This window comes from Triturus cristatus, chromosome 8 (assembly GCF_964204655.1).
Source record: "Triturus cristatus chromosome 8, aTriCri1.1, whole genome shotgun sequence".
Taxonomy (NCBI): Eukaryota; Metazoa; Chordata; class Amphibia; order Caudata; family Salamandridae; genus Triturus; species Triturus cristatus.
The window spans coordinates 1,393,561,908-1,393,575,172 of record NC_140591.1 but is presented as its reverse complement, the minus strand read 5'-3'; positions in this window follow the sequence as shown (position 1 = coordinate 1,393,575,172).

Here is a 13,265-nt window from a genome sequence, read left to right as displayed (position 1 = left end):
ACATGGCTGCTAAAACATCACGCAGGACACGGCTGAACATTGTCTGTGACATGCCACCAACATCAGCTATGGTGAATTGAAACGTACCTGTGGCAAAAAAATGTAGGGCTGCCATCACCTTTATCTTTGGGGTCAGCGCAGTAGGATACCTGTGTCGCGGTTGGAGGTGTGGTGCCAGCCTGTCGGTCAAGTCCTCAATCAACTGTTGAGTGAATCTGTAACGTCGGATGCAGGCACGTTCCATCATGGCAGCCAAGTCTGGCATTGGTCTTGGGACAGGCGGTGCCCTGCAAGACATTGTTTGTAAGAATGAAGATTGAGAGTCTGCCAATATCAATGTCAATGAACATAGCACATGCTACACTGCTAATACACATCAGGTAACTATGGAGTAGGCTGTGTGCAATACATACAGGACACATATGCCAGCTTGCTGGCACTCCTACAAAAAGCCAGATACACCTGTTGATTGTCTAGTCTACATGACATGCCCTGAAATGAGTTGGTGGCCAGTCTGAGTGAAGAGCCACAGATATCACCGGAGTGACACACAACCACATAGCTGCATAGGAAGGATGTCATCTCATCCACACAGCTGACTGCAAGGCACACACACAGGTCACAAGGAATGTCAAATGTACATATCAAACACATTGCGATGAAGGGGTACACATGAAAAGAGAAAGACACAGCCATTGAGACAACGCAGACATGTATGACTGGGAAAATATGATGTCCGATGCACACAGACCCGACAGCGGTGGGAATCCACATGTGGCATGGGGTGCGTAGATGTGTCCCATGCCCATCTCCACACAGACCCATGTTGGATGCACCAACAGCAGATGCAGTTGACGGAACACTGACATCAAGCTCATGGGAACACATGACACACACATGACAAAGTCACAAAGGAGCACGCAGATCGTGACATGTCAGTTGATTGAGTGTCCCTGTCCCTGGCATCAGGAGACAGGTGCGGGTGGTGATGACTGTGCCATCCTTCTGCTGCTGTGCATGACACAGTTGGACTACAAACACACATGTGGCAAGTGTCAAGGTGATGTGTGCCACATAGTGCCCCATCACACATGACATGTGTCCACAGGTCATCACACATCAATTGTGCAACTAGATGAGAAGACCTGTGCAATATCACTGGCTGCCACACCTAAGGCCTGCACATAACAGTATGCAATGACAAGTACTTGATGGACATCCTTGTGCGACTCGTAGCCCTCCATTCCTGGCATGTGTGTGCCTGTATTACCATTGTAAGCGTGTGAAATGCGTACCCGTAGGTGTCTAACGCACTGTACTACTAGTGCGTACCCGTACGTGTGAACTAGTGCATACCCGTAGGTGTCTAACGCACTGTAACACTAGTGCGTACCCGTATGTGTGAACTAGTGCGTACCCGTAGGTGTCTAACGCACTGTAACACTAATGCATACCCGTACATGTGAACTAGTGCGTACCCGTAGGTGTCTAACGCACCATACTCCCGCTATCATTGCGTGTGTACGGTCCGTATCACTGTTCTACTGTGCCGTAGGGGTACGTGTGGTACGCACCGTAGCCACGCATTTATTGCGTGTGTACGGTCCGTATCACTGTTCTAATGGTGCCGTAGGGGTACGTGTGCAACGCACCATACACGTCCACTTCCGTTGTTGCGGTACGCAGGGGTTGCTGGCCACGCCCCCCAAGTGACCAGACCCTGGTGGTAATGTATGGCCTCCATATTATAGGTTTGGTTTTGAGTATGGGGTTTGTTTCCTGCCCCTCACCCCCACCCTGGCCCCTGGGTGTTGTTCTCACCTTCTGCGGCGTGTGCGTCGGGTGTGGTGCACCAGGTCGTAGGCCAAGAGGACCGGGATGACACGTACGACGTGGTTCATGGTGTGTACGTCGCGTACCGGGGCTCCGTTGCGTAGTGGTTCGGGTCGGACTCTGCTTTTCCGGCTGTGGTTGACTCCCGTAAAAAAAGAGCCTTACGGAGTGACGTAGGGACGAATCGTACTTGCTGGGCCGGAAACAGCTGCCTGAATACGTCCGGACTTCGCGTACAATCTGTTCCGGATCAGAATCGTAGGTTTTTTTGACCCGTACAGGCTTTTTTACGAAACGTACGGAAATAGGCTTTCTGTCCGAATCGTACTTCCTAGGTTGTACGGAACGTTTACCAGGTACGAGTCGTACTGGGTATACACTACATACAACGATTCGTACAGCCTTTTTACAGGATCGGAATCGACCCCTTTGTGTATTAAAGAGATGCTCACTGACTTGATGAGAAAATCTTTCTTAACTTTACAAATCTCCATGATTTGAGTGTGAAGGCTTCATGCCTCAGCATTTTAAATTTCTCATCAGAAACCTCCATTTGGTTTTTTGAAGTTGACACCTTACCTTATTTGCCTAACTCAAGGGTCCTTCTCAACTTAACTTTACTTAATTTAGAATAGGGATTTTTCCTTTATGGAATACATTTTTGTATATTCTGCATCCTATTTGTAATTCTAATCAATGTTCTATTTCACCTAAATTTTGAAATATCGAAATCGGTAATAATGATGCCTGAAATTTGAATACTTAATGAACTCACTTCAAATATCCTTGTCCTTTCCTGTGAAGTCTCAATTGGTTTTCTCTGTCAATGGTAATTGATGTAAAATGCTAGCTCCTTTCCCACTCTCCTCATTGACTAACAAAGGTCCAATGGCAGGGTTTGTATGATGATTATACCCGACATTTGAGATACAAGAATCCCAGCTCCAGCAGTATGAGCTCATATTAGTAGGGCAGTGAAAACAAATTGCAAACTGGACAGCAGAATGGTCGGTCCAGGGAAGTGGAAATGAGCAAAGGGGTAGATAAAGATTAAAAAGATCCAACAGCGTGAGTAATATTTTAATATTTGGTTGGTGCAAATCTTCGAGATGACATTTGAAATCCCCCAATAAAATCAGATGGGCAGAGGCTGATGCAGCTGATACAAGGAATGAGGAAAGTTAATCGAAACCCTGCATTGAATCTTGTGAAGGTGGTATACTAGCATAATTGTCCAAAGCACACTGTTGGGAGCTTTTAGACTAATCATTAGCACTTTAAGGTCAGATGAGCAAAATTAATTAATTAAATTGCCCTTGAAGTTTTTTTGTTCGTAATAATAGTTAAAACGCCCTCCCTTTTCTCGGCTTTATGGATGAAAAAGGTTTTAAAATCTGGGGTAGGTGAGTTCATTTAAAATATAATTGGACTCTTCTGCTAACCCCGTTTCTATAAAACAAAAACTACCTAAAGAATAGAAGTCACACAAAATGTTAATAAATATGCAATTTATTATAGCAAAGCGTACATTTAGAGGCTTACTCATAAAAATGCTGTTTCCTTCATTAGAGCTGCCCTAAGAGAGGGGTAAAAGTCTCTTCAGAAGCTCAGTTAATAAGTCAAGTGAGGCTGCTGTAACCAAAGATTTAGCCTCGAGTATTAAGGCTGGTGAGAATAATTGTATAAGAAAATCTCTCAGCAGTGCCCCCTGGGTATCCATCGTACCTATCAGAGGAAAGAACTGGCAGTATTTTTGGCCATTGGGCATGGTCTGGCTGCGGACGGGCGGAGATGGGCTTGCCTTTGGCGTGCCAGCGTCGCACCCACTGCTATTTTGCTTTTATCCCTGCTGTAGCGCATGGTCTGGGACAAAAAGAAGAACTACCTGTGGCCGGGCCCTTCTCTGCCTCCTCAGCAATAGCATCGCCACTTTGCAAGATAAGCTGACCTGCACAGCAGGAAGCAGAGCAGATACGCCAGCCTCTCAGTCCATTTCTTTCCATCACAGTACGAGGGGCCAGTGGGCTAAAGGTCAGGAGTGCCCTCATGCCAAGATGGCAGACACTCAGCGGCACAGAATCAAGGTAGAACATGGGCTACTCGCTTCTCATGAGTGGTCATACACTTGTAAATACACCCACTAATAAGTTGGAGTGCCATCCCCAGAGCAAAGTCAATAATTGTATCTCAAGGTTAAATTTTTTAAGGTTTACAACACAGTCAATAAATTGAAAAATAGGCTGTGAGCACTCCATAGATCGCTAATTTCAACTGTAATTAGAAGTACGGGTGCGCTGCGGTTCTGCTTTTTTCCCTGTCATAGAACATGGTCAGAGACAAAAAGAAGAACTAGAGCACCGATCTGCCAATGTAGCTCATGCTCAATGCAGTGGCAGCTGGCACGGATTGGGGGCAGAGGGGCGGGGGAGTGGAGAAAAATAAAAAATTCACGTACCTTTTCCCTGCGTCCCTCCTCAGTCATCTCTCGGCATCTCTTTCGGCCGTAACCAAGCAGGAAGCACCCAGGCTCCCCTGAGCAAATCACAACACTGCAAGGCACCATTGTGATTGGTCTGAGTGCCATGGTTCGGCTCTCAGACGGGGCCAGGAAGCCTGGGCATGCAAAGTGCGCATGACTGTTTGGCCGGCTGAAGACGGCAGGACAAAAAGTCATTCACACTTACAAAGTGTTCACCACTCCCAGCCCTGCCCGCAAAACTGTTTCAGCAGGGAAAAATTAAATTATAATAACCGTGTGTTATTATTATTTTATTTTTCCTTTTGTACACTGCTGAAAAGCAGTGGGGCGATGCTCCTCTGCCTTAGTGGAGGAGCCGCCACTGTCTCAATGCCACAGAGAGAAGGTAGAAAATGTCCAACTCTCTATTCACTTATAAATACTCCCACTCATAAGTTAGAGAGTCTTCCCCAGAGCAAAGCCAATAATTGTGCAAAATTGAAGGAATATTTATATATTCCTGTTTTACAGGAATTGTTTTTGCGACCAATAATAACAATAGTAATAATACCCTTTGTTTTTATATTGCGCATTAAACATCACTTGTGCCATCCAGCGTACTCACCTGAACGTTTCTTCATGGACCAGAACATCCTTTGCGTCCAGTGATTTTATTTATTTTCTTCTTCACGTTACAACCTGAAACTCTCTAGAGCTCTCCACAGTGAGCAGTGACTATTCCCCACACTGTCCAATTGTTGCAGAGCTTGAACGTGGCTATTGCTGCTATGTTATGTTACAAGATTTGTAGCGTGCACTATCACCCAGGAGGGTATCGTGGCCAAGGCAGGACCGGCCATACCAGGCATCAGGCATTTCCCCGGGAGGCTGGAAGGGTAGGAGGCTGGTTTTGTACTGTGGCTTGTTTTGTAGCAGTGCAACAGTTTCAAAAGCACCTGCTGCAGAGTTCCTTGCTTATCCAGCAGTTTTCAAGCCCCAATAACAGTGTTAAGATATCTCTCGTGAGTAGTCTTCCTGCTGGAGTGAGATCAGTGTTTTGTCCAGTGGCAGTTACGATTCATCTAAGGTAGCGCAGATGGGTATTATGTTTGCTGCAAAAACATGTACCATTCACATCACAGAACTGTATTTTATGTGCATTGCTCGGCAGGTTACTGCTTTTGTCACCAAGATCCTTGTGTTACTGTGCAGTTCATAAATTAGAATTAGAATCTAGCACAGTGAGCTATAAACTGCCATCACAGAGCGGCATGCAAACTGCATTGTACAGGTTAGAAAGTCATGTTTTCCCAGCCGTTCATTATCCTAATGTTGCTAACAAAAGGGTTTGTTTGGGTAGAAATAAATTCTTATTGATAAAATCAGCCCTAACCCCTGTGTAACGTTCTGAATTCTGTGTTTGTGCTTCTCCAGACCAAGCACTCTTAAAAAGTGCCCACCAGTATGGATGACATGCGACTAGTACAACTTGTAGTCCCCTTTGTCTTATGTAGCATTTTCTACACACTGAGTTACACACGCGTGCTTCATTGTCTCTGTATGTGTGCATTGTTATAGGCTAATTGAGCTATAGGAAAGAAATCTGTGAGGATGGAGTCAGCACACCATTACATGTCAAGAGGGCTCGAATAGAACCACCCGCCAGAATGAATACTATCGAGCGGAGTAATATTGTCACCAAATATTTAGTGGAAAACATGATTCGGTTCCAGTGTGTGCTATAAATATTACCTTGTTATTATTTTACTATTATACACTCTCAATGGCACTTTCTTGCGAGATGGAGGGCGATTTTATGATGGCACAGCTGCAGCTCGATTACTATTTTTGGGCATTTTATTATTCTTTTTATAAATTGCATTCAATGAAGGTGTTTTAAAACTGCGCCTTTGTTCTGTTTGATAAATCTTCTTTCTCTGAATCGTAACATGGTTTGCCCAAATATGCCTTATGGAATGAGCTTGAATCCTAGATACCAGAATGTGTCCTAGAAGGAAGGGCCAAGATCTACTATATTTAACTAATGAATTAGGCCAAGCGTGCTTTCAGATGTTTTTCTGTTTCAGAATTCTTTTCATAAGAGAGGCCTATAATCCCCAAAGCTGTAATAGTCTCTAAAATCTAATATATTTCACATAGAGGATCAGACTGAAGTAAATTACATTTTTAGCCATTTCTGTCTCTCCACCAAAACTCTTTTGGTGTTGAACTCCTAAGCTTTTGATTCCCAAAATGTATACAATATTTCACCAGCAGATGTACAAAATGGTGGCATTTGCTTTTCTTTTTTTCAACGATTACTTTACATTGTTTATATAACATTTCTGTTAAAGGTGCAGATCTTCAACCACCATAATGCACACTCTACCTCCCTTGAAATAATTGAAGACAGTCATACCTGAATATGGCTGGTATTTCCTCTAACACACATTGCAATACACAGAAGTAGAGTCACACGTTTCTTCTGTGTGGTTGTACTGACCCATATACCTGCTGAAAATAGGCAAGCAGTCTTAGCATCAAATCTGTCATGGAAATACAAGCATAATGTGGGCCTGAATCAGAAGCTGTACTTTGTGGTGCATTTTGTAATGCTACCAGAGTATTTTAAAACGTGCTACATGCTATTCACAAACTGCACATTTGTACTATCTTACATATTTTAGTAATTTATACTTTTTTTGTAAGTCCGTACCTTCATTATTTTCTATGAGAGGGTGTTGTAGTACCAATGGTTGGCCATGTGTAGTGCTGGACCTACTACAAAAGTGTAAGTTACTAAAAAAATGCAGTTTGCACATAACAAAAAGCAGTAAACTTATCAAATGTGTAAACTTACTCAAAAGTGTTACATTTATGAATCAGGGTCACAGTGTCTCGACGGGTTTCCAGTGGAAACATTTTAGAAGGGGAGAGTGGGAGATTAAAAATAATAATCAGGAGAATGTATTTACCTCGTTGACTTCTATTGAAGCAGTGACAATTTCGGACAGGAGAGAGCCAAAATAAAGCAATTTTTTGTTAAAAAAATTGCGAGTCTCCCGCCTGAATCGGGTCTCATTGTATGTGTGCCAGGGCCCCACTAACATTGCAAAGATAAACAACATGGTTTATGAATGATGACCACACAAAGGGTGTTATTGGTCCCTTTCCAGGATGTGTTACCTTTGCTGTATGCACACCTTGATCGTATCCATGGTGGTAATGGTCGCTCGAATGTTTACCTTATAATGCAACGCAAGAATATGTTATTTTTGATAAAGCATCTCAGATTTGCACAAGAAATGCCACAACTCTCTTTGACAGACTGTAACCTACAGGCTCCATTGAATAACCCTGTTTTATGTCCCCGGAGGTGCCTAAAAAAGAAGACATTAATTAGCTTGTGAAGTCAAGGTTTGTCTTATATGGGAATACGTGAACGTGCTGCGTTTACACACTTTCCCACTAGAGGTCACTAGGCGTCCACCTATCCATTGCAGCTTAGCCTCTACAGTTTACTATTAACAGTTTTCTATATAGAGTTGCAAACTGTTCTCTTTTACAAACATCTAAACATGTCTCGCTTTTTAACAGATTTGAGCTAATTCTAAGGAATTCCAGTTAAAATTATTGTACAATCGGCTCCCTCCCTTCTTACGCTTTGTAATATGCGTTCTTTCTGTTCAGACAGCACACATTCATTTTACCTTACAACTTAAGGGCTAAATTTCGTTCCTTGTGCAAACACGAGTAATTATGAGTTAGTGATTCTTACTCCCTAAAAATGTTCCTCTGAGAGGGCCTGATTACACGTATCCCCTGACAAGTGCAATAATTTATTGCACCTGATAAAAATGTGACTTTTTTTTTAATAACAGCTCCAAAACCCCAATGTCCCAGTAAATACCAGGCCTTTTCTCCCTGGTAAATTCCGGTAGGTTTGACCTATCAAAATTTAACAAAGGGTGCAAACTTGTTGCACCATGTAATTCCTGGGTGTGATGCTACTTAATTACTGCGATCCCTGTGCCGACAAGTGTTTTCACATAAATCGCAATTTAAGGCGTTACTTGAAATCAGGCCCACACGGCGAACGACCTTTACAACGTGGTCATTACACCACGATACGGTTACATCGCTGTCATTACAATGCAAGTCGTTACAACGACTTGCGCTGGATGGCGCTATACACAAAGGAATAGTATGATTTACTATTCCAACAGCTTCCCTACAATTACGTAGGCTGGAGTTGGAATAGTTAATCATACCATTCCTAAGTCCAGCGCCCTCCAGCGCAAGTCGTTGTAACGACTTGTGTTGTAATAACTGCGATGTAACGTACCGCGGTGTAACAACCGCATTGTAACGTCACATATTCGGCCCACAGATGTCAGCAGGTCAAACCTGCCAAAATCCAGAATGAGAAAGAGCAAGGAGAGGCAAAAACATGGAATTTGGTGAGCTAAAAACAAGTGTGCATTTGTGCCTCATTTTCTTGCTGAAAACGCAGAATAGACAGTACTTACCCTATGTGGTAAATACCTCACCTAGGGGAAATAGTATACCCCACCCTGTTCTGCTCGAATTGTAATGAGGGCCTAAACATGGATTTGCCTCACCATATACGGAATCATTTGAAGATTTCTGCGAACGCGTTTTTGTTTCAAGCAACAAAGATCAAAAGTTACTAACTGTTGCAAACACAATGCACTATAGCTCTTGACAATTTGCAAGTGGTAACTGGTCAATTTTTGCCCACAGATTGTGTTTTATGTGGATGTCAAGCCATGTTTGCAAGACAAAGTTCTCAAAATAGTAATCATTTCAAGGCAAACTCAGAATTTTGAGCAGCACCAAGAATCTTTTACCCCTTTTCAATGTCTAAAGTTTTGAATAGAAAATGTTTCTTAGTGAGACACTAGTATTAATAGTATGCAACAGTGCTCTATGGAGTTATTCCTTGTACAAAAGGGGTGCTTTAAGGAGCCCTGAGCCTTGACATAAAATAAACCAAGACTGAGATACTGGGGATAGTTTCTAAAAAAAAAAGTCGATTTCATTATTGCTAATAACAGTAAGCCTTTTAATATTTCTTTAAAAAACTATTACGCATCATTCAGACATTCGTTTTCCTCCATATGGCCCTGTATTTGTACATTATACGATTAAAAACATTGTTCAACAAAGTCATTTCATGATCCCTAAAGTGCAGGAAAGCGAATTGAGCTTTGAGTCATTCTTTAGTACATGATCTGTGTATGTGTGGATTTGTAGTCTGCTGAGGGAAGCGCTGTATGTTTTGTACAAATTACTTTTGTTCTATGAGATTCATATCCTCTCCCTCACCAAGGATCCAGACATCACCAGAAACAACTTCCAGGAAGGACTGAAGGACGTCGCATCCTGGATGAGCAGCAGCTGTCTGAAGCTGAACTAAACGGTAGTCCTCATCCTCGGATCCACCCCCTCTGCATGAAACAACACATGTTGGCCCCCTGTCCTCGGCAACCCTCCCACACCCACGGACCATGCCAGAAACCTCAGCATCATACTCGACTTCTCCCTTACCATGAACGACAGATCAACGCCGTATCCTCCACATGCTTCAACACCCTCCGCATACTCTGCAAGACCTTCAAATGGATGCCTCCGAATCCAGGAAGACCGTCATCCACGCACTGATCACCAGTAGGCTGGACTACGGAAACGCCCTCTACACCGGAATCAACAGATCTCTACTCCACAAACTCCAGTCCGTCCAGAACGCCGCAGCCAGACTCCTCCACAACATCCCACAACAATAGCACATCACCCAGCACCTACCAGACCTCCACTGGCTCCCTGTCAAAAAAAAGAGTGACCTTCAAGCTGCTCACACAGCCCACAAAGCCCTCCACAACACCAAACCCCAATATCCCAACGCAAGAATCTCCTTCTACGCCCCCAAGAGAAACCTCCGCTCCGCTGACCTAGTCTTGGCCGAAATCCCCCACATCCACAGAGCCAAAACGGGAGGCAGATCCTTCTCCTACATCGGGGACAAGACCTGGAACGAACTCCCCCTCAGCATCAGACGAAGCCCCACACTGCAAGCATTCAGGAAGAGCCTCAAGACCTGGCTCTTCGGATGACCGTAGCTGCCTGAAATCCTCCTCACCCCAGCGCCTTGAGACCCTCACGGGTGAGTAGTGCGCTGTACAAATCCCTGATTGACAAGAACATGTTCATGGAATCTATGCTTGAATGGAAGACAGGATCGCTGATTATTGGTGAATGTATTTTTTAATACCACCTACTGAATGTGTGTCATCTCTGAAAACCTCTATATTTTATAAATTATAGGGATCCAATTTTTATCAGCACCTTTGGCCATTTTGATGTAATAGCTAGATAATTATGTCACAATAAATGCCACATAATGTGCATGTAATCACACAATATATCACATGATATGCCTTTCTGTGTACCATTCAGGTAGAAAAACATTAAATGAAATGAAATAACAAAATTACTTAAGACATGTACAAGGCAACATTATCCTTTACCATTCATGAAGGTCATAAAGACAGGACGTGGAGTAACATTGCAAATTATTGGTCATCTTATAAACATTACTGGTCTCCATTGCATGCTCTACGCTTATCTACTAATTTATTTGCTGTTTTATTGAGCATGAACCAGACCCCTGTGTAACTCAGAGCACTTTACAACATTTTACTTATGCTATATAGAATGAGTGGCCATTCCACAAAGGTAAATTGAGACATGAGTAAATATGCAAGTCTAAATTTACTCTTACACTTTTGTAATACATTTACTAGTTTTGGCTAGTCACCATTTATGACTGTAAACTTACTACAAAGTTTAGATTTACATGTCTCCACCTCCTGAATTCAGGGGTGGAACCGAATTTATGAGTGTAAAGTTGCTAAAAGTCACTTTTTATATGTAGGCGGATATCTCCACATTCGGGACAGAGATCTCCCTGTGGTAACACCTAGAATTAAAATGTAATTACATCCCTCTTGGGGTAGCCTTGACTGCTCGACGACAGCTACCGCTGAGAGTTGAGTGCATAGGGGTACTTGGCCCAGTTGAGCAGGATCCATAGTAGGTCAGGGTGTAGAACATCAGGAGTAAAAGGCCCCAACCACCACAGTTGGGCACAGTAACCCCTGCTTACCCCGTGGCCCTCTGAAAGGGGTTCTGACAACATGAAACAATCTCCTGCGCCCAACCAACCATGGGTAGCCAGCCAGTCCATGCTGCACACAGCCTTCGACAGTGCATGGTGGGAGTTGGCTAGGCCCTGCTTACAAACCTCCAAGGGCAGTCAGACCCTGCTGTGCAGTGCCAAAAACTGAAAGGTTTTGCACCAAACCAATGAAAGCATGCTTTCTCACTTAAGCTCTACTTTTATGCCAAGTTTGGTGTAAATCTATTCAGCAGTTTTTGCCATACTCTGTGGCCAAACCTCACTGGAGGAGTTGAGGTGTCACTAAGCAAACAATCTTGTACTACCTGAGGATGGGAGCCCACAATGGGTTGCCAGGTCTTGCTGCAAACCACTGCTGTGCATTGCTAAAGGCTGGTGCAGTGGGGTCTAGCCACCCACACCGTGTTGGTGAAAGGGCTAGCTGCAGGTACTGCTATCAAATACCACTGCGAACGGCCATAGGCTGTTCAAAGCGAGAGATAGGGAAAAAGTGCATTATAAAAAAACTTCGCAATTCTCTGATATTCTGGTTCAAATGTGCAAAGCCACTAATACTCAGCTATTATGGTATGCAACACACACAATACACACCATAACTCATGTTGCCTGCATTAACAAAAAACTGAAAACAAAATATACATCCATTTTAAATTGGCATATGAAAAAAAGGCTGGATACCAAGAGTAAAACATGGTGGCCATTGTGAGTTATGGCATGTGTTGTGTGCCTTGCATACAACCATCGGCACATTTCAATGGATTTGCGCATTTGAGCCAGAGCCATAACTGTTTTTATCAATGTTTTTCAATGAATGTGTGTGTTTTATATGCATATGATTACATGTAAGTCTAATTATTTATGTATCATGCCCGCGCTCTAAGAAGTATATGGGTGGTACTATTTGTCCCATATAGAAAATAGATCTCAAACATCTACAAGCTACACAAAATGTAAGTAATAACTACACAATGGCTTTTCATGATTCAGATAATAGCCAGTGGACTATCTTTGGTCTAGATAGGGAGCTGAAACATGATACCCAGTTGAGAATGTTTGTCATAGATGGGGCATTGAAACATGATGGAGGAGGGAACCAAATCATGAGTCTATACAGCTTTAATCTAAATATATGCCGGAGTTGGCAACAAAAACCCTAAGGATAAATATGGATGAGGAGCTAGCAGTACACTTGTAATTTGCATAATTATGTGATGGATTTATGCTATCTAGTCTCCATTGTTCTTGTGCACTAACTGTATGATCTTTTGAGTGTAAATGTTGGTAACTTTGGCATTTTAACTATGATTTTCTTCATCTTTTATAGGTCACAGAGATAAGAAGAGAAGAGAAATTTGATTTATCAGACTGCTCGTACATGAATTGTGCCTAACTGAGCTTTAATATCAGTTGTGATTAATTTTCTTTTCTGGAAACTAGATAACTACTGGACTATCTTGATTTTGGTATTACTGTGAATGTTTTTTCAATGCAAATATCCGGGGCCACATTATACATTGTGCCCTGGAGGTGCCATGGTTGCCAGGGTTGTCTTCACCTGCTTTGGGCACCCCCGGGGCACAATGGTATTGTGCGTTCCCCTCTGTAATACTGATAGTGCACAGGTAGCGCTAGCATTATCTTCAGGGTGTGTTCCCTCATTCGGATGGGGGCATGGCCCCATGAAAATGAGGGAATCACTTTTGCCTCTGAACCCATCCCATATCACTGGCGTGGGCGCAGAGGCAAACATTCCTT